Below are 23,326 nucleotides of genomic sequence, written 5' to 3'. Positions count from 1 at the left end.
TCATATAAAAAAGTCTGCGAATAAAAGCTCGTTAAAATCACTCGCCGCTTGACCCTGAATAAAAGTTTCCAACGCTTTTTTACCTACGTGAAAAAAAAAAAGATGAGAGAACAGGAAGTGAGGCATATTTAATCATTACAAGCTCGGCAGCCATTTTTTCATCTTTTGAATTAATTTTAAATTTGATTCTATTAACATAATAAAGTAAATTGGTGCGCTGCTACAGGATCGGTAACCTCGACAGTAGGTTTGGGGTCATAAGAAGTTGTTTGTTTGTCCCTAAGTACAATAATATTTTGATGTTTTTTTCGAAGCATGCCCGTATCGGTATAGCGGGCTCTTTGTGTCGGTTAACGTTTTTGTGGCGGCGCTAGACAAAAACTAATAGTGTGGTAACTGAACAAAGGATGTTGTAACGAAGACGCGATGAGAGAATAGCCGAGCCGGACTCATTTGTACAGAGTATTAATACAAGAAAGAGATCGGAAACGTTCGATCCATTACGGATAGGTACTTGACCCAGTAAATATAATAGATGTCTTATAATATACATATATATTTGTATATATTTTTACTAAAATTTACCACATAAAATAAATTAACATAAAATTTTGTATTTGTTCTTAGGAGTAATAACACTTTGCCTTGATAGCTGAGAAATGCGAGTTTGAATTCTATTGGACCGAGCTTAGGGAATGATAAATTTTTTAAATACACTCAGTATAGTTGGTATATAAGTACACGTAGATTTATATTATCTAAATTTATTATATAAGTAAGGTAATTGATATTTGACTTTCCTATCTTAATTACCTATTCACAATTTAGTTTAACGTTTAGTTTCTATTATCATGATTTCTTGGCCTTGTGATCCCGGCATAGAATCGTTCACCACTTCCTTTCTCGTGTCGTAAGAGGCAACTAAGGGAACTTAATTATTGAAGGATGGGCGGCAGCGTCCCTCTTAAAACATTACCAAAGTTTAACTGCAGTTGCTAATTCATCTGCCAAGCGTGGCAACTATTGGCAAAACGCCCAATAGTGGGAGGCCTCATTTCAGCAGTGGACAATTAATGGCTGATATGATGCTTATGACTTTTAAATTAATTTTAATAAAATTCTATAGTAAAAATTTCATTTATCTTTCTTATTATTATAAGTTTTTTTTTTAATGAATGATAATGGAATGGTAATCCCGCCTGCGCTATCGGCATACACTGGCGGGGCACCAGTGAGAGATGATAGGTGAGAATGAAAAAGCAGGTCAATTAGCCCATCGTGATCAATTCACTTGGAATTCAGCACGATGGATTCCAGCGGGGACCACGTGGAAGTCGACCTTTTTGGGCATATTGCTAACAATGAGACTGGTAGTGCGCATTATTAACAACCCCCCCCCCCCCCATTAAATTTCATTAGAATGGAATCTGATACATAGATAGATTATATTATTCTAGATTAACATCAATATACTATTTCGTCCTAATTCACGCGAGTAAATCCACAGGAAACGTGTAATATAATAAGCGGCATTAATACTCATATTAATTAATGGAGTTCAATATGCATATGTATATATATAGTATAGACAGTAATTAGTCATTGTAAATTGACTCAATTAAATTATTGTATCTATATTATTATGCATTAATATAAAATATATTTTGTATCTAGTTATACTGATTATACTTAAAGCATCAACAGAGCCTAACGGCAGTTGCTAATCCGCCTGCCAAGTGTGGCAACTACTGCTAACATCCCCTCCCCCTTAGATAGAGACCTACATATATTCCTACATACATTATTATATATTATATATCACTAAATCTGTCCATATGAATTAGGTAAAAAATATACTATATGTTTATTCAGTATATTGTCTATCTTTTATTTAAATCTGTTTATTCGTTTAATTTTAAGTAGAATTTAAACTACTATTTTTTATTCATCATTTCAGCTGTTAACTGTCCATTGTTGAACATAGCCTGTCCCATAAGTGGAGTTTTTCCAGTAGTTGCTACGCTTAGCAGGTGGGTTGGCAATCGCAGTTAGGCTTTTAGAGATGTTTTAAGAGGTATTAAGGGAACTTAATGGTAGATAAATGGACAGCAGCGTCCCTCTTAAAACATCTCTAAATGCCTAATTGCGGTTGCCAACCCGCCTGCCAAGTATGGCAACTACTGGCAAAACTCTCCTTATGGTGAAGTCCAGCAGTGGACAGTTAACGGCTGAAATAATAATAAAGTATCTTCGAAACGTGTCATTGTTCATGAATGTGTTTTGTTATGGGGGTATTTCTCTGTAAGCTCGTACAGGTCCCATACAAATGCTGTCCTAACAATTATTTTTGCTATTTGCCAAAAAACCGTGTCGTATTTCGGAGAAAATTAACTATTATTTTAGTTAGATAAGGAGGCCCACTGAATTTATACGTATTTTCTGAGTTATTAACGATTTTTCAAAAAATCATGACAGGGGACTGTATGAGGTATCAGGGGACTGTTACAGGGCCATCGCTCAAGAAATGCCCTCGTTCGATGCCACATGGAAGAGCATTGAAAATTGGTCGTAGATGTGTCCAAAGAGCAGCAGATGAATGGGCTATATTCTCGGAGACTGTGCAAAAAGAAAGAATGGAATTTCGTAGGTAAACCACTAAGGTATGCAGGCTCAATTGTGCTCGAGACCCATCGAAATGAAAGTTCTGTATCTCTTTTGCGTATTTAGTGCTATAATTTTCGCTAAAATCTACGTGGATCAGAACTTCATCATCTTGTAGATTTGACTTTAAATTATTCATTGTTTTATATTGGTGAACAATATTTCGCTGGTGATCCAAAAATTTGTGTAAATCTGTCTGTAAATGTGTTATGAGCTCTCTTGGACATCCAAATGTTTTTTTTCAAATATTTAGTCACCAGTCGGTTCCATTTAGTCTTAAAATCTTGAATTTCAGAAATCCACATTTTATGTCCTTTCTGTCATCAATTTGTTTTTATCAGGTATTTTACATCGTTTAGCTACAGGTACATCTAAACCATTGAGATTAGATTTTTTCTAGGTCTAGACATCGACTTTATTTCATTAGCTATCTAGTTACCTGTACTTTTGTACAATTCTGCCAGTAACAATTTTTTTTAAGATTTGTCTCTCTTTGGTACGTTACAGTGTGAAATATTTTTTTTCAACTGCTTGCTAATGACGTCGCCAAATAACGCTTTCTTGGCTACTTCTTTTTTTGATCAGGCTCCGCTAACATTTTCAAAATTTTTGTCTTAGGTATACCTTCAACGATCTTTTTGTATTTACTATTAAATCTCGCTAATCTTTTTTGTACTTCACAAGTTTTTTTTTTCTAAACGTGCGATTTATTTATTTATTTCTCTGTTAAACTTCTTTTGTTGTTCTAAGACTTCTTTTCTTCTTTGCTGTAGACTAGTACTGGAAACTGCTGGGCTTGGAGCTGGAGATATTTGAACTTGAACTAGAGCGGCGGGTCTTGTAGACAAAGTATCTGCTTCTGGATCTTATAACGGTGTATTTTCTCGTACAAAATTATCAGTGACGCTTTTCAGTCTTAGTTTGTTGGCTCGGTATATAGTACAATATTCATTCCACTTCTTTAAGGCAGCTCTGTAATCACGAGATGACCATTACAAATTTTCACAAACCTTTTTCTTTCTTCTTTTGGTACTTCAACTTCTCCTTTTCTCTTATTTGTTATCTCTTTTCAGAATATTTTTTCTTCTTTCGTATCGTAGTCGCTCTGCTTCTTTCTTTTTTTATAGTAGTTCCCCTCGGGATTTTTTTTTTCTTTTTAGGAACAAAATATCATGTATGTTTGATCGACCTGTATAAAATAAGTTTATAAAGGAAAATAATGCAAAGCAATGATACTTAGCGGATAAATTTACACCAACAATATATAAAAACAATAACCAATATGCAAAATACACAGTCCCCTGTTATTTAAAACAGTCCCCTGCTGCATTTTCAGGCTGGGGACTGTTGCCAGGGGACTGTGTATTTAGGTTAGATTTCACAATATTTACAAAACTGATGTAAAATAGTTTTTTAGGAACCTGCCTATCAATTTAGACATAAATAATAAAACAATAAACTATATAGCGATTATTAAAGTAATTAACATATAAATAATATTACTTACCAGAGGACTGTGTGTGGTAGCGGACCAAACGCGTATTTACCTTACAAATGAAGCTCTGACGCTAAACAAAATGATGTCTCGTTGCCACTTTCCGCAAGGTTGCCAATTTAACAGTAATTGCGTTTCGTTTCTCTCTAAAAAACTTTTGTAAATATTACAGTTTTTTTTTAATATGGATTTAAATTTTTGGCAGGGGACTGTATGGAAATTCTAGGGACAAAGTTTACAAGTGTTTACTAATATAATAGAATTCGTAATGAGACCTTGTTTTACGAAAATAATATTAATTTTATATTTTTTCTTATTATATTAACTGCCAAATGTATGTAGTTTCAATAACTTCTTCATAAATCTCGTTTCTAAGCGGGAATACAGTGATGGGGACAGCTAGGGGACTGTATTTTTAGAGCTTCGATCACTTTTAGAAAAAAAATTAAAATAGTTATAGTTCTAAAAACAATGGGCCCGTAAATTTTTGGGGTTAAAGTTTCATTAGAAATGATTTTTATGAAAGTAATTATATTACTTTTTGAAAAAAACAGTCGGGACAACCGATTACGAGTTTACAGAGAATCACCCATGGTTAAAGTTGCGGCTTTTTCGTGGAATAAAATGATTTAAATACAAAATTTTAATTTTATTAAAATTTATTACATTAGTACCTAATAGTTTAGTATTAATAAAAACATTGTGTCGTTAATCGTCGCGTTTTATTCAGTTTTAAAGAAGAACAGTATGAATACTAGTCAATATTAATTTTGCTACCATGAAGTTGCAGTTTTTGTAGAGTAAAATCAACTTGTTTATAATACTTAATCAACATTCCCGTTTAATTTTGTTCTTGGTTTTGTTAATGATCGTATTAATTTGACCAGTAATAACAAAAGAGAAAGGTTGATAAAATAAATATACAATACAAAAGTGGGAAGATGCCAATAAAAATGTAGGCCTAGAATAACGTATAATGATTAGATAGGTCATGTGATATCTAAGGGTATAAAGTACATAAGTCGAGAGTCTCTAGAACTGGCGTGAATGCGTAAATCTATTTATGAAAGTAGTTCATCTACATGAGAAGCAAGAGATGTATGTACATGTAAGAATAAAAATGTGTGAATAGAAAACTTAGGTTTTAACATGAACTATTTAAGTTGTTATGTAAAAAATAAAAAAAATAATTATAATCTCGTTAAAATTATTCATTAAATATTAATAATTAGGCAGAGATACTATAAATAGCACGAACAATAAATTGCAGGGGAGGAGATTATTTATGATTATGAATAATTTGTGCTATTTAACTATGTAAAGCTCAACATCAATCATTATATTATTATGTATTTACCTTAGATTACTGCGTAATCCAATATATTTTCTTCAAATTAGGTAATTGAACACTGTGTTGACTTGTGACCTTTAAAATTATTTGTAGTATTAATTTATTTTCCTATATTCCTGGAAATACTGTATATATGAAAGGTCTTAGGAATGATTGGATGGTTGTTACTCACGCATAAATTGGCACACAAACTACGCTCCTGATTTCTAGACTAAGATTATATTAATATAGGTATTCTTATTAATATAGGTCTTTCATAAGAGAATCTACTATACTCGTCTATGCTTATTTGGTTTGAGAATTTCTTCTCTCGGACCGGCGAATAGTATTTTGATCCACCAATCGTCTTACGTCTTACGACATCTTGACGATAATATAGGATGGTCATATTATATTCTTACTCATTACATGAACTAGATTAATATATAGAGCATCTTTTTTTCTTTTTATCCTGATAATGCGTTCTCACGTGCAAATTGTTGGTTTTAATATTATATTGTAAATAATATCAGATTAGCTTTGATGACACAATGTAACTTTTGAGGATCCAATATGCTTATATGCACGACCCAATTCAAATCTATTTCTGTATCAAATTTTATTTAAATCTGTCCTCCTTGTCATGTAAAAAACAAATCTATCGATAGATACGTTATCGCTATTAAATAAATGAGACTAATATCCGGCATCTTGTTTTTTGAATAATGATGACATATAAATTGATAAATTCATTTGCAGCTTGTATAGAGGGGCTGTTTAATTTAATAGTTAATTGTTTATATTTTTTACTATTAACGGAACCACATAGAAATCATAGAATTAGACAGATTAATTTTTATATTCATCTTAATAGTTTGAATTCAAAAATGTACAATGAAGGGTAAATAAGGGTAAATCTACTTAATTTAAAAATATGTTTAATATGTTTTTTTATATAACATAGGGGGTAAACGATGCGGCTCATCAGAGTAAGTGATTACTGCCGCTCATAAACACCCGCAACATAAGAGAAATTGTAGGTGTGTTACCAGTTTTTTAGAGAGGATAATGCTATTTTCTTGAATGTGTCAATATGGCCAAATATAGAAGTATATGATCAATACATTGATATTACTATATATTACTATAATGATAAGATAGATACATTTGATATCTGAGATAGAAATGAGGAGTCTCTGGAACTGACGTGTATTTTTGCTCTATAAAAGTGTATAAAAAGAAAGATGTATGTAAGGATACATAAGAATGTATAAAATGCTCAGTGTAAAGATATGTAGATACAGTAAGATAGATAAATTATGTACGTCGAGGACACGGATTGAGAAAACTCTGGCCAATAAAGAAACGGCCTATGAATACCATCCGCTCACATTTTATCTCTCATACTTTATTAAACGGGGTTTATTTTTACGTACTCCTACCCAAACCCAAACCCCTATTAAAACAAAATCACAAAAATACCATTTCATGTGCATTTGTCACTAGCTACAACCAGTGGTTTTATTGCATGAAATTTAATGGAATAAAATATTTTATTCTAAAAATTAATTTAGAAATGAAATTGAAATTATAAAATTTAATTTAGAACTTTTAATGTGATGGAGTAACAAATATAAAAATATTTTTACAAATTTTTAAATTTACTTATTAATTAAGATCGCAGGATTTAATTAAATAGATGTTATAAAGTCACGAAAAACCAGAGTATTAGAAAAATCTTAAAATTTTTACTTTTTGTGGTCATCATTTTAAAATAAAAACATATAATATAAGATTATGTATAATAATAGAATTGGCAAAAGCATTACGTCAAAAATATTTTATTCCAAAGTAGTAAGAGATGAGTCTTCAGCCATTATTCGGATTAATATTTATTTAATATATTATTTTATCCACTCTATATAACCTAATGGCCGTGTGGTCCCGGCATAGAATAAGCCATTCCTTTCTTTCCCATGAGTATCTTAAGAGGCGTTAAAGGAACTTAGTGATAGGGGGATAGGTAACAGCGTCCCTTTTAAAATATTTCTAAAAGCCTAACTGTGGTTGCCAACTTGCCTGCCATGTGTGACAACTACTGGTTGAACCTGCTAATAAATTACTTAACAATTCCGGACGCTTTCCAGACATGTCTGTTGGATGAGTGATAGGAAAAAGTTATTTAGACAGTAGTATTATTACTGTGAGTTGATATCCGAGACAAAATTATTATCAATTCATCAAGAATTTTAATCTGTGACTATGTTACATTGTTATGTTACGAATTCTAAATCGATTTTCCATAATTAATTTTACAATCAACAGAGTTTGCTGCAGTGTTTGGTCTTTTTTTTTTATTTTGTGATGATAAAGTTGATATTTTTTTTTTATAAAGCAAAGAAATGCATGCAAAAAAGGAAAATCAATAAGTAAACATGCAATATAGCTATATGTACTAAGTATCTATGTAACATCACGTAATTTATGTGTATGCATTTACGATTGTAGTTGCTTTGTGATGAAATATTATATTTGCTAGTGTACGTTATGAATTACAATTTATCTAAATAGCCAATATAAATTAATTTTGTTTAAATATTTATGTATAAAAAATATGTTCGATGTTCATATAGTTAACGAGAAATAAACATTTAAAATTATAGACGGCAATTAAATTAATACGCCAACGCAGTGTTGTATACTCTGTTTATTGTAGGCGTGTAAAATGTTCCTATCAGATTTTATATATTTTGAAACTGCTTCCAAATATATTGAAATAAAATATATAAGGTAGCTAGAATCAAATTAAAAATTATTAGGTATCCCTTGTGAAAATTTGTGAAGATAAATGTTGAAGATGCTAAACTATATTAGTTAATTCTGAATAATCGTAATAAGTATAGAATTTCTTAGAAAGAAATAATCGTTAAGTAGCTTCTTTATCTAAGACTAGTTTATTGCTGTTGCTTTATATGCATATAGGTAAACAAATTAAATAGACCACTTTTAGGTAGCGTATCAAGATAAAAGATACATCAGACTTTAAGTTAGACCTTCAGGAAGATAACTGAAAACTGCATCTAAATAGATGCAGTCGATTCTACATGATGCTGGAATAAATTTACAAACAAACACATATACAGAAATACAGATAGATAAACGGATGTATAGACAGACAAAATGTCTAAAATTTTATTATTTTGGCATCTATTGGTTATATTATTTATACCATATTTTATTATTATTATGAGCCCTGATATTACACTTTTTTAAATAGTAGAGATCGTTTAGTTAGAACTTTATTATATTAGCAAGATTAATAAGATAATCAAATTAATAACTACCGTGCTAGTTAGACAAGGTTTGTCTTGATTGGCTATTAGAGTTTTGAATAATGGGGAATCTGTATTTTAATAAAGAAGTATATATATTATTATAAATATATTGTACATAGTGAATGTTGCACTCATCTAAGCTAATTATATACAGTGGCGGGGTATTATTGGAGAATGAAACGATGAAGATAAAGTAAGGTTAGCTGGATCATATAGAGTGGCGGTCAATCTGACAAGGTATATTACTAGTAATAGAGACTAACGGCCCATTACTTAATAATCTTAATTCGTAGGCAAAATATCGGCCCACAAAACCTTTATTATTAAGCGGAAATTAGCTAAGAAGCTAAAACAAAACAGACTTATTCCCCAATGAGTTAGAATGTGCATGGGAAACACTATTCGATACAACGCTAAGAGGCGTCACTGGAGGAGGACAAAGCTCAAGCTTTCAGTAACAAGTCCTGTAATTAGAATACATTTCCTCTGAAAAGTAATCTTTTCCCCACACTGCGATATATTTTAACCACTGTTCCAAGAAGATACGTTCGCTAAAAATAGATTTTGATACGCATCATACCAAGAATTACTTCGAAAACGGCGGGTTTAATCATAAAAAAGTAATATAGAATCAATATGAAAGTAGATCTCAACGATTGCAAAAAAAAAAATTACCAAAATCAGTTCAGAACTGGTGAAGATAACGTGTGGATAAGCAATGGTCCTCAATCGTGCATCTCTGAAGACATTTTCTTCCACATACAATCAAACTGTGGAGCCAGTTTCCAGCAAAGTATTTCCATAAAAATACGAGATTGAAACATCCAAGGAAAGAGCATACACCTGACTAAAAGGCCAGCAACACACATGTAATTTCTCTGATATTGCGGATGACTATGGGCGACTGTAATAACTTATCATTAGGTAAGCCGCATGTTCGTTTGTTTCCTATGTTATTTAAAAAAAAATACACTTGAATTGAGAACCTTCATCTTTTGTAATTTGCCTAAAAGTATGTTGCCATTCTAAATATTAAATGTATAAATTGTTTTACGCTATCAAAGAAACATAATATGTACGTAATATATCTATCTACATTATCGTTCGCATAATGTTATTAAACTTCGACTAAAGATTAATAGCTTTCAATTTATCGCATAAACTTCGTAGCGTGTAATCAAATATACATTCAGATGTTTGTTAAACTGCCGAAAATTTAATGATTTGATGAAATGAGAGATTATAGAGTGCGTAATGAATTATGTCCATAAATAATGTCAGAGGGATTTGAAACAAGCCTACGAGCCTGCTAAAATTACACTGTATTCAATATCATTCCTGTCTTTTGAAAACTCAACATGCAGCAAATTAATTTTACTGATTAAAGTATTTTGTACGCTTGTTCATTAACATTGTTTAATGCAAAATTATTTGACTTCTATATTTATATATACTTTGTATATAAATGATATATTATTATACAAGTTAATGTAATGAAATATGCCCACACAATTTTATAAGCTAATAAGATCATATTACAGAAAATTAAAACCAGAGAACTAAACTCTTTATGCATTATTTTTTTAACAAAACTTAATGTGCCTATTTACCTTTCTATTAAATTATATTAAAACAAACATTACACCTACGAATAATATGAAAATAGAATGTATTTATTATTAATTGAATTCAAAAATAGTGTAGATTTTTTTTAAAAACTATTTTTACACTATACCAAAATTTTGTTTAAAAAACTATTTTGTGAATCGATAAGCAGTAAATTATTTATAAATTCAACATTTGTGTATTTAAAATACGGGAAAAAGTTTATATAGAGTTTACAATTTCGCCTCAATATTGTATACAGTTTTTTTCATGTAGCGTATAAAATCACTGAGAATGAAATCCTGAAATTTAACGTTTGGGCAAAACCGTGAGAAACACCTATGTTCTGTGTGTCAATTGATTTGATGGTTTTTTATAGTCAAATTACTTACATTACACCTTGGTTCTAAGAACGATAATGTATAAGGAAATGTGGCTCCAACATACAAGATAGGCTTTACTTTGTGTTCTGTGGTACACATCATACTGTTCATGTCTATATACGACTATTAATACTTTCTATAAGATCGCCTGTCAGCTTGTGTTCCATTCCAATTGCACAAAAAGAACGAACTCACTTGCCACGAAAAATATACACTTATATGAATAACTACTAGAAAAGCCTATTAATAATTTCAACACATAAAAACATTCGGCCCATAAATATCCTCTTAATGGCAATGTCCGTAATATTTCTTCTTTCATCTACATTACTTCTGCAAAAATAACAAAATATTGTTCGCACAAGATTGCCGGCTCGATAAGCCTCGGCTGACTGCATAGAACGAGGTACTTTAGCCGAGTTGTACCTTTGTTGTCCAGTAACAAGAAAAGCCGATCATAATCCGTAGCCTTAAGATTTCTTTTCGCATTTTTTACTTTTATCTGCTAGTTCCACAGAGTTTCTGATTTGTTGTCGCGATAGGCACGCGAATGATGCTCTCGGCTGCCGCAAGGACAAACTAAAATAAAACTACATTATTTTGTGTAGATAACCGTCGTCCGGCTGTAGCATTTATTTTGATAACTCGCATATCTAGACAATTCTTTGTACTTTGCACTTTTACAGTTGTTTTAATGCTCTCAAGGAGGCAATAATGTCGGTTTTACTGCAGTTACAAAAGTGGGCGCGATTTTATTGACGCTCTTAGGGAGTAAATCTGAAATCAGAACTTAATCAAACGTCAATAAATAAAATACGGCCTAGTATTTCTTCTCCCATTAATTATGTTGCGAAAATAAATCAAATATATATGTAATAAAAATAAAATCCAACTGACTAAAACACAAACTTCTAGGTCTAGAAAGATAAAATTTTGCGCCGAGGGTCTTTATATGAAGTAACTGAACACTAAGAAACGATTTTCCGAAACTCTCACGGGAACAGGACGAATAACGGGTTCTAGGCGAGAGAAACTACGGATTTTGCTTCCATTCTGTGTATTAGAGTGAAATCTGCCACGTAAATACTATATCACAGTGGTTTTATCTATGAAGATACATATAATAAAATTGTAACTAGACAAGGTCTGTACATATTTCAGAAAGATTATATAAGAAATATTGATATAGGTCTGCCTGTACATCTATTTACCAGAAAAAACTACTGGTTCAAATTGGACAAGACTGTGTTCCTGAATATCTATTTAAAAATCTAGTGCACGTTTATCTTGATTCGCCAACGAGAATTGTTATAAAAATCTACACGTATGAATAAGCGGGTAAAAACTAGTATTGTATAAAACTTATTTACTAGAAAGCAATCCCATCAAATTACAATAGATTGTGTACGTGTTGTTAAAGCCAGATCAAATGTGACACGAGAATTACATATTTATAAGTCCATTCTTATATGGAGTTAAATCGATGTAAGATTTTCGTATTCCAAGCTTGGTTGGACACACCGGTAATCGTGTCACGTTCTGCCATATTAGACAAGTTTTCAATGAATTTTAATGTGAAGTAACGTCTTGGACATTAAAGACAACATATAATGCGATTGTGTACGGTGATTGATCGTAAATATATTAAATTGGATATTACGTCTGCCTTTTCAATCAATTTGCGTCAAGTAATGTTATCAAATAGTTCTGTAATTCTATATAAAGCATTTAAATGTCTGAATCTGAAGTCTGTAACTACATATAAATAAAGCAATGATGTTTACATTTATTTATACTATTATGTCCTTATTAATAGTATATATTACTGCATACATACATAGAATACTTTTAATAGAGTTTTTACTTTATACTTTTGTATAAAATAGAAAATTGACAGAGTCGTCTTAAAAATCTAGACTCAATTCAAAACTTTAATACGTAAAAAGACATTTTAGGATCTTTTACTAAATATTCCAAATAATGTATCTGGAAAAAATACTGAATTATATGAATGATATTAAATATGAAATAAACATATATTTCTTACAAAATCATCATAAATAAATTCGACTAACAACCTACGATTACAACAAAAATAAGTAGGTATATTTTCGTTACATTATTTCAACACATATAAATATTAAGTCCATAAGAATATAACTATATTACACTCGTATACATATGTCATCAAATTTGTATATTTAGTGTTATTTCTTGCGAAATAATATTTCTAATAAACGTTGAACATTTCGTCGCTGGTGGTTATAAATATTTTATTAGCAAGAAAGTTGATGGTATGTTTGTTATTCGGTCGCATTACACAATATCAACTGACAGGTAGATGATTATATACAAGTACATCATGTTCATCGTTTTAATCTCTGAATGACGTTTGTACAACTATTATTTTGTATATTGTTTTACAATGAAGTACTAAATATCTACGCTTATTGATGTGGGTCATTGATATAAAAAATACAAGATGTACAAATAGAAACTAAAATATGCCACTGAAAGTAGAGCGTATTTTGTCGATTTGATTTCTTATCTGACTAGCTGTTGATATTTGTCAAAATGTGCCCAAAATATTTTCAAAAATCTTGTAACAATATTATGGTCTATATATAAAATTTTATTTATTTATTTAAATAACTTTATTGATTAAAATAAAATATGGTACAAAACGAGGATTTAATGCTAGTAGCTTTCTCTCACAGTCTACCTTCGGGATGAACAATGAATCACGAACGCGGTACTTCATCATTGGGATAGGTAAAGAAAATAACAGTACATAATCTACACCTATACACAATAAATAAATAATATACAATGATTAATATAATATCCAATTTTATATTTATTTAATTTGGGATACTTTTAAGTGTAACTTTTGTATAGAATTGTTAATCTTAGGATTTTTATATGGCAATGGTGCAAGTAAACTAATCAAGTAATATGAGCTTTAAAATTAACCAATTATTTTACAATCCTATGTATGGTATGTAAATATCACTGAATTTCAAAATTTCAGAATGTCACAAGTACTTAAAATTACAAATAGTTATAAAAGCATTAATGCTTGTTTGTGGTTTTATTAAAAACCACAATCTCTGATCAGTGGTGGGTACGTAAAGCTATCTCATGAATTTATTAGTCGAGAATTGTATTGTTGTCGAATGAATCACGCATATGCGTCATTACACATGTGACCACATTTTTAATGTTTATTTGTAGCGATGTATTGCCTTATAGTATAATGTATCTTTGGTCTAGTTATTTTACTAATGTTACTGTGGCACACTCACGAAATGAAAAAATATGTTACTACTTTTATGTATTTTCCTTTTGTTTTTTTTTTTTTGTATTATGCATTCTTTTATTTCTCTTTTTTTTTTTTGCTTATGTATTTTTTTTTATACAACTTAGAATGGCAAACAAGCTGACGGCCCACCTGATGGAAAGTGGTAACCGTCGCCTATAGACATGAGCAGTACCATGGACATAATAGAGTATACTGTTTCGCCCATGATACCCCCCATGTGTTGTCATTCCTGAGGACTCAGGTGTTATTCCTCTGTATCCAGTAAATTCACGCCATATTCCACCCTTTAAACCGAAACACAGTTATGCAAACACAACTGCTTCACGGTTGAAACACGAATGGGACAGAGGTACCCAAGCAATCGACTTTTGTACAAAGTCTCCATCTATATCTGTTATTATTTGTGTGCTGTAAGTAATGTAAGTTATTTATATATTTATCTATCTATTTACTATCGCAAAAAGAACTTCATCAATGAGTAGTTTCTTGATCATTATAGTGATGTTTTGAAAATTTTAATATGCCTTACATTTTGCGCCGTAATTTAGCAAATCATACTTTTTATAATTAGATCCAATAGGTAAAATATATATTTTAAATAAATGATAATGGAATGGTAAAACCGTCTATCTGTCCGTCACTATCAGAATACACGTTAGCGAGATACCACTGAGGGATATAATAAGTGAATATGGCCGCAGGTTAGCAGTATGGCTTAAATGTCATAAGAGAAAACCAAGGGAACAAAGCATAATAGGTATATCGTGCCACCTGGTCAGGAAAGAGGGAAATGATTATTATTATTGATGGATTTTTATTAATGGAAATTTAATAGGTCAACCCCCACGTGGTGCCCTTGGTAACTATTTTAGTGAATTTTGTGGAATTCGTCACGATGTGCTGACTGACCTGCTTTTATTCTCACCTATCATCCCACACTGGTGTTATGTTAGCGTATACCGATAGCGCAGGCGGGGCTACTAGTCCATTATCACCCATTAAAAACGTAGCTAGGTAATATTAGGCTTATAACAGAGGAATAACACCTTTGTCCTCAAGAATGGTAACGAATGGGGGGGGGGGGGTATTATAGGCGAAACATTACACTCTGTTATGCCCATGCTATTGTTCATGTCTTGTTTGCCATTCTAAGTTGCATAAAAAAAAATAACCATTACACACTCTAAAAATGTATTTCATTACAATAAAGCATATTGTTCTCTTATGAAAATGTAAAACGAGCTATAGTAGTAAAAAAATATTATGTAAAACTTGAATATGCTTTTAATATAATGTTCATTAACTGAGTACAGACTTTATCAATTCTGAAACATCTGTGTATTGCTAGTTTGTGTTAGCAAATCTCCTTACATAGTAGATATACATTTCGAAACACAATATGCAGTCAAGTTCGCTATTATTAAGTTGGCAATATTGTATTCGTCAATCAAATCCACAGTTGAAATCTAAATCCAGAAATGAAAGCCCGTTGCAACAACTGTTGCTGCATAACTACTTGCTACATCTGGCTGTAATAACAACATTGCTATGTGCATTTCATATTCGTTACATCTATAGATATTATGGAAAGAATGATATCCTTAGTATATTTTTAAGTTTTAAAAGATTATAATTATAAAATAAACCGACAGCGACCCAGTTGGCTAAGTACTTGAGACGCACTTGCGGTCTAAGATTGAATCTCAGCCCAAATATTTGAATTTTTAAATTCATTATTGGATCATTCAATAATTTAAGATTTTATTCCACAAAAAACACCGAATTCAATCGTGGCAAAACCATTAATTTTAATTTAAAAACTAGTTTAGTTTTTAAATTAAAATTAATGGTTTTGCTGAACTGATTTTGATAATTTTTTTATAGAATAGGATACTTTATTTGCTTTGAATAGATTTTTCAGATAAAAAAAGGATTTAAAAAAAAATAGAATCGAATTAAAAACCTATCTCTTTTTTGAAGTTAGTTTAAAATAATTGTCACTCGCTTAGTGCTTTGGAGGGGACATAAAGTTGTTACCCGGTAAGCCATACCAGAAACCTTTGTGTATAAGGAAGATAGTCTAGAAACTGTTAACATAAAAGATATTTCCATATCATCAGAATCGGCATTCTGAGTTAAAAGGCAACTAGGAAAATAATTAAATTAACCGATATCAATTGTGACAAAACCAGTTATTTTATTTAAAAAGTACTGAACGGATTTTGATAAAATTTCTGTGAGACCAATCTGTAAGTATATCCTTTAAAATAAAATAAAAAAAGGAATTTTTCAAATTGGTTTAGAATGGTCGGAATTATGAGATCACAAACATAAAATAAATAACCGAATTGAGAACCTCTTTCTTTTTTAGTTTGTTGACAGCATAATACGAGTACACAAGTATTTAACTATATTAAGTACCTTCCAAACTGTCTGCCCAATGTGATAATGACAAGTTAATATCCTTCTCTCTCGTCTCTATACCTACCTGTCTTACAGTGAGACGATAGTGGATTGATATATGTCATAGTATATATTGTTTTTAATGTATATATTATTTATCTAATCATCAGCATTTAAAAAAAACTTGAAAATTTTTTATATGTCCTTACATCGTAATCATCATCTCACCCATTATCTGTCTACTGCTGCATATCCTTACATCATAAATCCTTTTTATAATACTCTTAAAGATATATTATACATAAGCATACAAGAGAAATCGAAATTCCGTAGTATCTCAATGCTCAGAATTTTAATTCAACTAACCATTTGCGGTTAGTGTTCACCACAACGAGTATTTTAATTCCCTTATGGTAACTGACTGAACATCTAGCAACGTACACAAAGATAAAATTTAGTTGAGTGACATGTTCCCGCAATTGCGGAACGGGTGCATGACACAAATGTTATACGCGGCATATCACATCAACAATTCGTACAAATTAAATTACTAAGGTAGGTAATAATTAAAATTGAAACAATCTAAAGTAATATCTATAAAGAAGAACGATGTCTTGTGTTTGTAATCAATGAGTAAGTGGGTTATATTTATTTAAAAAAAAAAATTGTATGAATCCCAGCTGTTTTTTTTAATATTAATATAAATTATGGTTGATTTTTAATCAAAATATAATGATAACTATATCGATGGGACATCTGATTAGGATGCCAGGATTCTAATTCTTAATTCTAGTTCAAAATATTCAAATTAACGAATTTATTTTTCAATGGTCACTGACTTAGATTTAGGTGCCATCTAAACTATTGTATTACGCGTTCAAATAAATTCCATGGTAAATTGTGTATTTCTATCGCAATGTACATAGAATGACAAGTGTACATGATTACTTGAAGGGAAACATTAAGTAAAAAATGGAACAATACCTAACAATAATTCTTACGTCTAACAATTCCACTATAAAAACCAAATAACATTCACAAGTATATTCAGTATGGAAAGCAATATGATAATTCTAAGAATTGATACAAGCCAATAACATTTTATTGCTGTGCATGTAATTAAGAGCATACCTACGCGACTGTGGAGCCAAGTCGCGCAGCTATTAATAAAAAATATTTTATTATTATTTTTACACTACTCTGTATAAAAGTTTGTTAGAAAGTTATTTACGATAGCAGCTAGTCATGATACAAGATTACATAAATTTGTATTTAAAAGATTAAAAAAATATACTCTTAAATCCATAAATTTTTAAATATAAACAAGTAACCATCACCATCTTACTAGGCGTTAACTGTCCACTGCTGAATACAGGCCTCTCCCATAAGAAGGGCTTTGCCTGTAGTTGCCACGCTTGGCAGGCAGGTTGGCAACTGCATTTAGGCTTAGGTGATGTTTTAAAAGGAACGCTGTTACCCATCTCTCGGCCATTAAGTTCCCTTAGCCGCCTATTATGACACCCATGGGAAAAAAGGGGTGACCCATGCTATGACACACACATCCACACGGCAGGTAAAGCAAACAAGTAATACACTTTTACTCGTATAAAGAACTATAATCGAGAGATGAGATATTTAAAAAATATCGAACTATAAAACATTGTTTGCGGAATTGTCTAATTAGTATACATGTATGTTTTGAATTTGAAAAGTTTATTTTGAGAGAAAGAAGTCATTTCATTGTTATTAGTTTCAAGAGTATTTTAAATAAATATAAGAAGAATACCAGAAATATCTGAGGACATAATGCTCTATGTGTCAATCCGTATTTGAGCCAATTTGGAATGATTGTTTCATAAATTGGTAAGACCGATGATTTCACGTACTCGTAAGAACAGTCCTTAATATAGAAAAAATCTCACCAATATAGCATGTTAGTTGAATCAACGAACTGTTGATAGGTGTAACAAAGTACTGAAAAAGTTAATACATAGTACCTAGTATATATGTTACTATAACACGATACTCATATTATAAGATTATTCTTATGCTCATTCTAAGAAATGCAATTGCTGGCTACATTACAATTCTTTCATCATTTAAAGTAACACAGTAAAAGTAATAATACAATGACTTTACTTCGCGGCACCAAAAACAATATGCATTAATCGTAAAACATTAAAATTGTCTTAACAAGGACCATTTATTTTTAGTAACGCATTGTCCTGAATACAGTCTATTGTTTTCAGAAGCAAATAAAAGGAACTATATACGTAAGTGTTTAAAGCAAGGGTTCATAGTAAGTCACTAAATTTAAAAAGAAAAAAAATATATATTAATGAGAATATTTTTTATGATATACCTATATTTAAGTAGCTATTATTTGGATATTTGAAATATATAAAAATAAATTTAAACGAGCGTTTCAAATCAGATCTTGTTCAGAGATTTGCAATGTCGTGATCATGATGTGCTGAATTCAATGAAGTCAATTAAACAAAATCCAAACTGGTTCAACCACAATAAGTTTTATATATATAATTTCTTTCAACTACCTGAACCGAATTTAAATTTAAAGAATAATTTGCAAATGTTGCCGTTATTCATATTATCTTTAGCCAAATATGTGAGCTTAACAATTCAGGTACCGGCAAATCTAAGTTTCTAGCGAATAATGTCAGGAAAATCAAAATTATTAGACCGAAAATCCAATCTCTTGGGACAGCCCTGAGTGTGTGCATGTGTGAGTGGGATCATGTGGATTCGTATACTAATTTCGCTTTAGGCGACGTTTGCGATCGCGTTTAACATTTCGGACGCGCCGCGGGTTTTAATTTGTGATCAATTATGCTCGAGCACTGTTATTTATCGTTGTTTTATTTTATTTACCTTCTCACAGCGGTGGTGGGTGGTCCGATCACGATTTTCGGGACGCAATGTTCACCAATAAGTTCCACTGATTGTACCATAGAGTTAAGAAATACCTAATCATCATTAGTCACTATCGATGCTAGTAACAGTTCCAGTGCATGTTATTGTAAAATATTTACATTTAGAATTTTTTCTAAAACGTTATAGTGATTTTTATGTTATAAAAAAATATTATAGTACAGAATAATTAGTGTTATAGTACAAGTTTAGTGCAGTAGGCAGCAAAATTTATTAATTATCATTGAGGGTAGATCAAAGAAATTCTGTCAATAGAAACACAATACAAGTAAATGTAGAAGTTTATATATAAGTTTAAAGAAGTCAGATTATAATGAAACTGATTTTGATCGAATTTTATACAAAGATTTTGTCAGAATATTGGGTATCTAATATATCTTAGATGACATAGGTTACTTTACATTTTAATTGAATCAGATAAAACCGTGCGCTAGTCACGGATAGATGCTAAATTTACTAGTTAAGGGATTTTAGTTAGTTGAGCAAGGGATTTTAAATAAGCCAGAATATTTACGTCTTCTCTATAAGAGTCAAAGGCAATATCTTACGGTATAAAAACTTGATCGGCCATTTTGTTATTCCAAGCGCATCGGGCGCCCCTCGACCGGTTAGCGGGAAATTGTTCCACGTAATGTGATTCTAATTGAGCAGCTAATACCTACCGAGCATACACTTGCTTAATTAGCCATTACCAGACCTGTACCGAAGGGTCAAAGCTAGAGGTGCAATATATATATATTTTAATACAAAGAAAGAAAGAGTGAAAAGTTGCACCTAAAATGCAAAGCAGTGTCGCGGCATTACAAATATATAGGTTTATCATGTTGTACGACTTTAATCTGGCATATAATTTATTTAACATAATAATCACATTAGCAACGAACAAACGACAAACGACAAGCAACAAAAATAAGCTAAAAAAAAACTAAATACTAAGAAAGTAGTTCGAAGATTAGAATATTACCCTACACTGGGTATTACTGAGACTTACAAAAAATATCATCTTGTATTAGTAATAGTAATATTTCATTAATTTCACTACCTTTTATTATGGTATAATAAACTGCTTTCTAAAATATTGCCGCTTTCTACTATTTTAAATTTATCAATTAAAATATAATACCCTTGTTGCGGCCCCGCCTATTATATCTGGATAACTGGATGTTTCTTGCTCTGTTCCACGTTGAGCTTTTTTACCACAAGTAGCATAATTGGTAAGATACGTAATATTTCACGGCTCAAATGAGAAACGTTTTGGCTTTTGTTTTGTAATTATGGAAGTAATAAGATCTCAACTTTAATTTTGGTTAATGTTTGCCTTGTAAACTTATATCATTAGCTTTTATGTTCAACTTTATAAAGTATTTCAATAAAAAGCACACTTTCTCAAGAGCCAATGTTTTTTTTTAGAATGCTCTATCAATAACAATCTATTTTTTATATTTACTTACATTAGCACTTTAGCCCATTGATCGGTCTATATCTGTTCTTCAAGTTTCATTATGACTTCGTTTATTTTTTCATTCATATATAATTATTTTTGTTCCTAATCTTGTCTACTAACGGCTAATGACGTGTATGTGAATAATTTGCCGATATATTTTGGCCTAATGTACAAAAACATAATTATTTCTTTTATTCTTTAAATTGTCCATGTTTATAAATATTTGTTTAAGGTTTTATTTCTTGAATTTTTTTGGCATTTTAAACATTATAACCAACTAAGATTATTAATTAATTATTCTTTATTTTTGTATTTAGTTATTTATTGTTTATTACTATATCCTATTATGATAAAAGTAAGACATGGTTTTAATATTTTTAAAGACAACTTGACCAGGATCTTTGCAGTATTTTTCATTCATGCCATTATTGTTTTTATGCTGTGCGCCAGCTTATGTAACGTAGAATACCAACGGACGTTCACAATTGTATTGCATTTTATTTTCGTTGATAATACCCAATTTTCTTATATTACTTGACTTGGAGCGACATTAGTTTAGGGTCCTCTACAACACTAGCTGGAACAGATAGTAGTAGTACTAGTCCTGGTGCAATCACATTCTGTGTCGAAATATATTCCACTAGCCTACATACAGAATCTGACAAGACAACGCTGTAAGCATGAGGAAAACTTCTACTTTTCTTCTACGTTTTGGTGTAAGTGTCATATTTAAGTAAGTTGTTTAAAACAAAATGTATATAACTGTAATTCATAAACAATTTTCTGACGTTACTATAAATGCTTATTTTAAATTCACATACTAATTTTTTTATTGATCAGATTTATCGTGATTGTCTTTATACAGGCTTTCATTTTATTATTTACATTTATTTACGGTTTAAATTTTTATTTAAAAATTTATGTTTTATTATTGAAGTACAATATAAACATATTTCATCAACAAATTTTAGTTTCAATACACTCTATTAAGATTTCAATTTATTCAATATTAAATATACACAGTATTTAGAATATTAATTATTTCTTAATTTACGTTTGCTATATTGACGTTAAAATAATAACATATTCTCATAAAGGGTTGCAAGGGAAACTTTGTTGCGGTATTAATATTGTAGTTCGCACAAAACTGGTTTTCACATATTCAAGTAGGTAACCGTACAACTAATTTTATCGATGAAAACGTAATTAATTGAGTTCAGTTGAAACGCTTTTATGCCATAATGAATTGATTATTAAGCTTCTAGTATTTATGAGTGTGTTCATTAAATAAATGTTTATAAAATCATATAAATAATTTTATTTCAAAAAGAAGACCCGAGTATTAATCTGAGCGAAGGCGGTACGCTCGCCTTGTGTTACATTGGATTTTAACATGTTCGGGAAAATGTTTGGCATATTGAGTATTACGTTTAATTTCCCTTTATGTATAGTCTAATTAAAAAATTAAATAAATAGGTTGAAAAACCTACTGTTGATAAAAAAGTAAGACATTCGAATAGCGACCCAATACAAGCAAACGGTGTATAGGTGTGTAGATATTGCGACGCCTTTAAATGTTTGAGTTTATTTATTAGCGCTTTAATAGCTTAATCAATCATAATGTAAATTGGTATACATGTATTATATGGAATGGAGCAGGACATATTTTTAACCCAGTCAGTGATCATACTCAGATCTTTAGACGAATTCGCAGGTATTTAAATATACTTCATAGTAAGTATATAACAAATTTCAATTTGATTAATCGAATTGGACTCAGTGCTATTACTTTTAAATTAATCTTTAGAATTAACTGTCAAGTTTTGCATTCATCTTTATCATTTTATTTTTAGCAAAAGATTGATTAACCCAGATTTATTTTTGTAGTACTTTCTGATGCAGTCGACAAAAATGCTCTATGTTCAGCATTGAACAATTAACAATCGAAATGATAATAATTATAATATAGTGAACCTTAGTAATAGTAGGTACAGGTTATTATAAATTATCATAGTTTTAAAGGATTTTAAAGAATGAAAACTGGTATATACAGTTGTGTAATTGAAATTGTTAAATTTTTTTTAGGAGAGTGCCTCTCTCCTCTACCTGCGAAACCGAACATTTTTAATAAATCAACATGGGTCAACAAAAAAAATTTTGTCTCCATACTATCAGGACGAGTTTAACCGTTGAATTAATATGAAACTCAAAATCGCTATTTATTATAAATAATAAAATTGCTATTTATTATAAAGTTTTTTAAATTATTGATTCACTTAATTTATATTCTATTCTAATACATATATTTTATAACTTGAGTACATTTTTAGTTTTACGTACTGCTGACGATTTAGAATTTAATCTATGTAATAGATGTGCCATTGTTAAACAATTATTAA

At 30.5% G+C, this 23,326-nt stretch overlaps 1 protein-coding gene and 1 pseudogene across 3 annotated transcripts in view; both read left to right on the top strand.

The window, feature by feature from the left end:
• Positions 1-23,326, top strand: part of LOC113520651 (uncharacterized) — a 157,995-nt gene that overhangs the window by 49,226 nt on the left and 85,443 nt on the right. The window lies entirely within an intron of this gene.
• LOC113520770 (uncharacterized) lies at positions 2,469-9,318 on the top strand (annotated as a pseudogene).

The sequence above is a fragment of the Galleria mellonella genome, unplaced genomic scaffold (assembly GCF_026898425.1).
Source record: "Galleria mellonella isolate WM207_F2 unplaced genomic scaffold, CSIRO_AGI_GalMel_v1 utg36, whole genome shotgun sequence".
NCBI lineage: Eukaryota > Metazoa > Arthropoda > Insecta > Lepidoptera > Pyralidae > Galleria > Galleria mellonella.
This window is presented reverse-complemented; position numbering and strand designations above follow the sequence as displayed.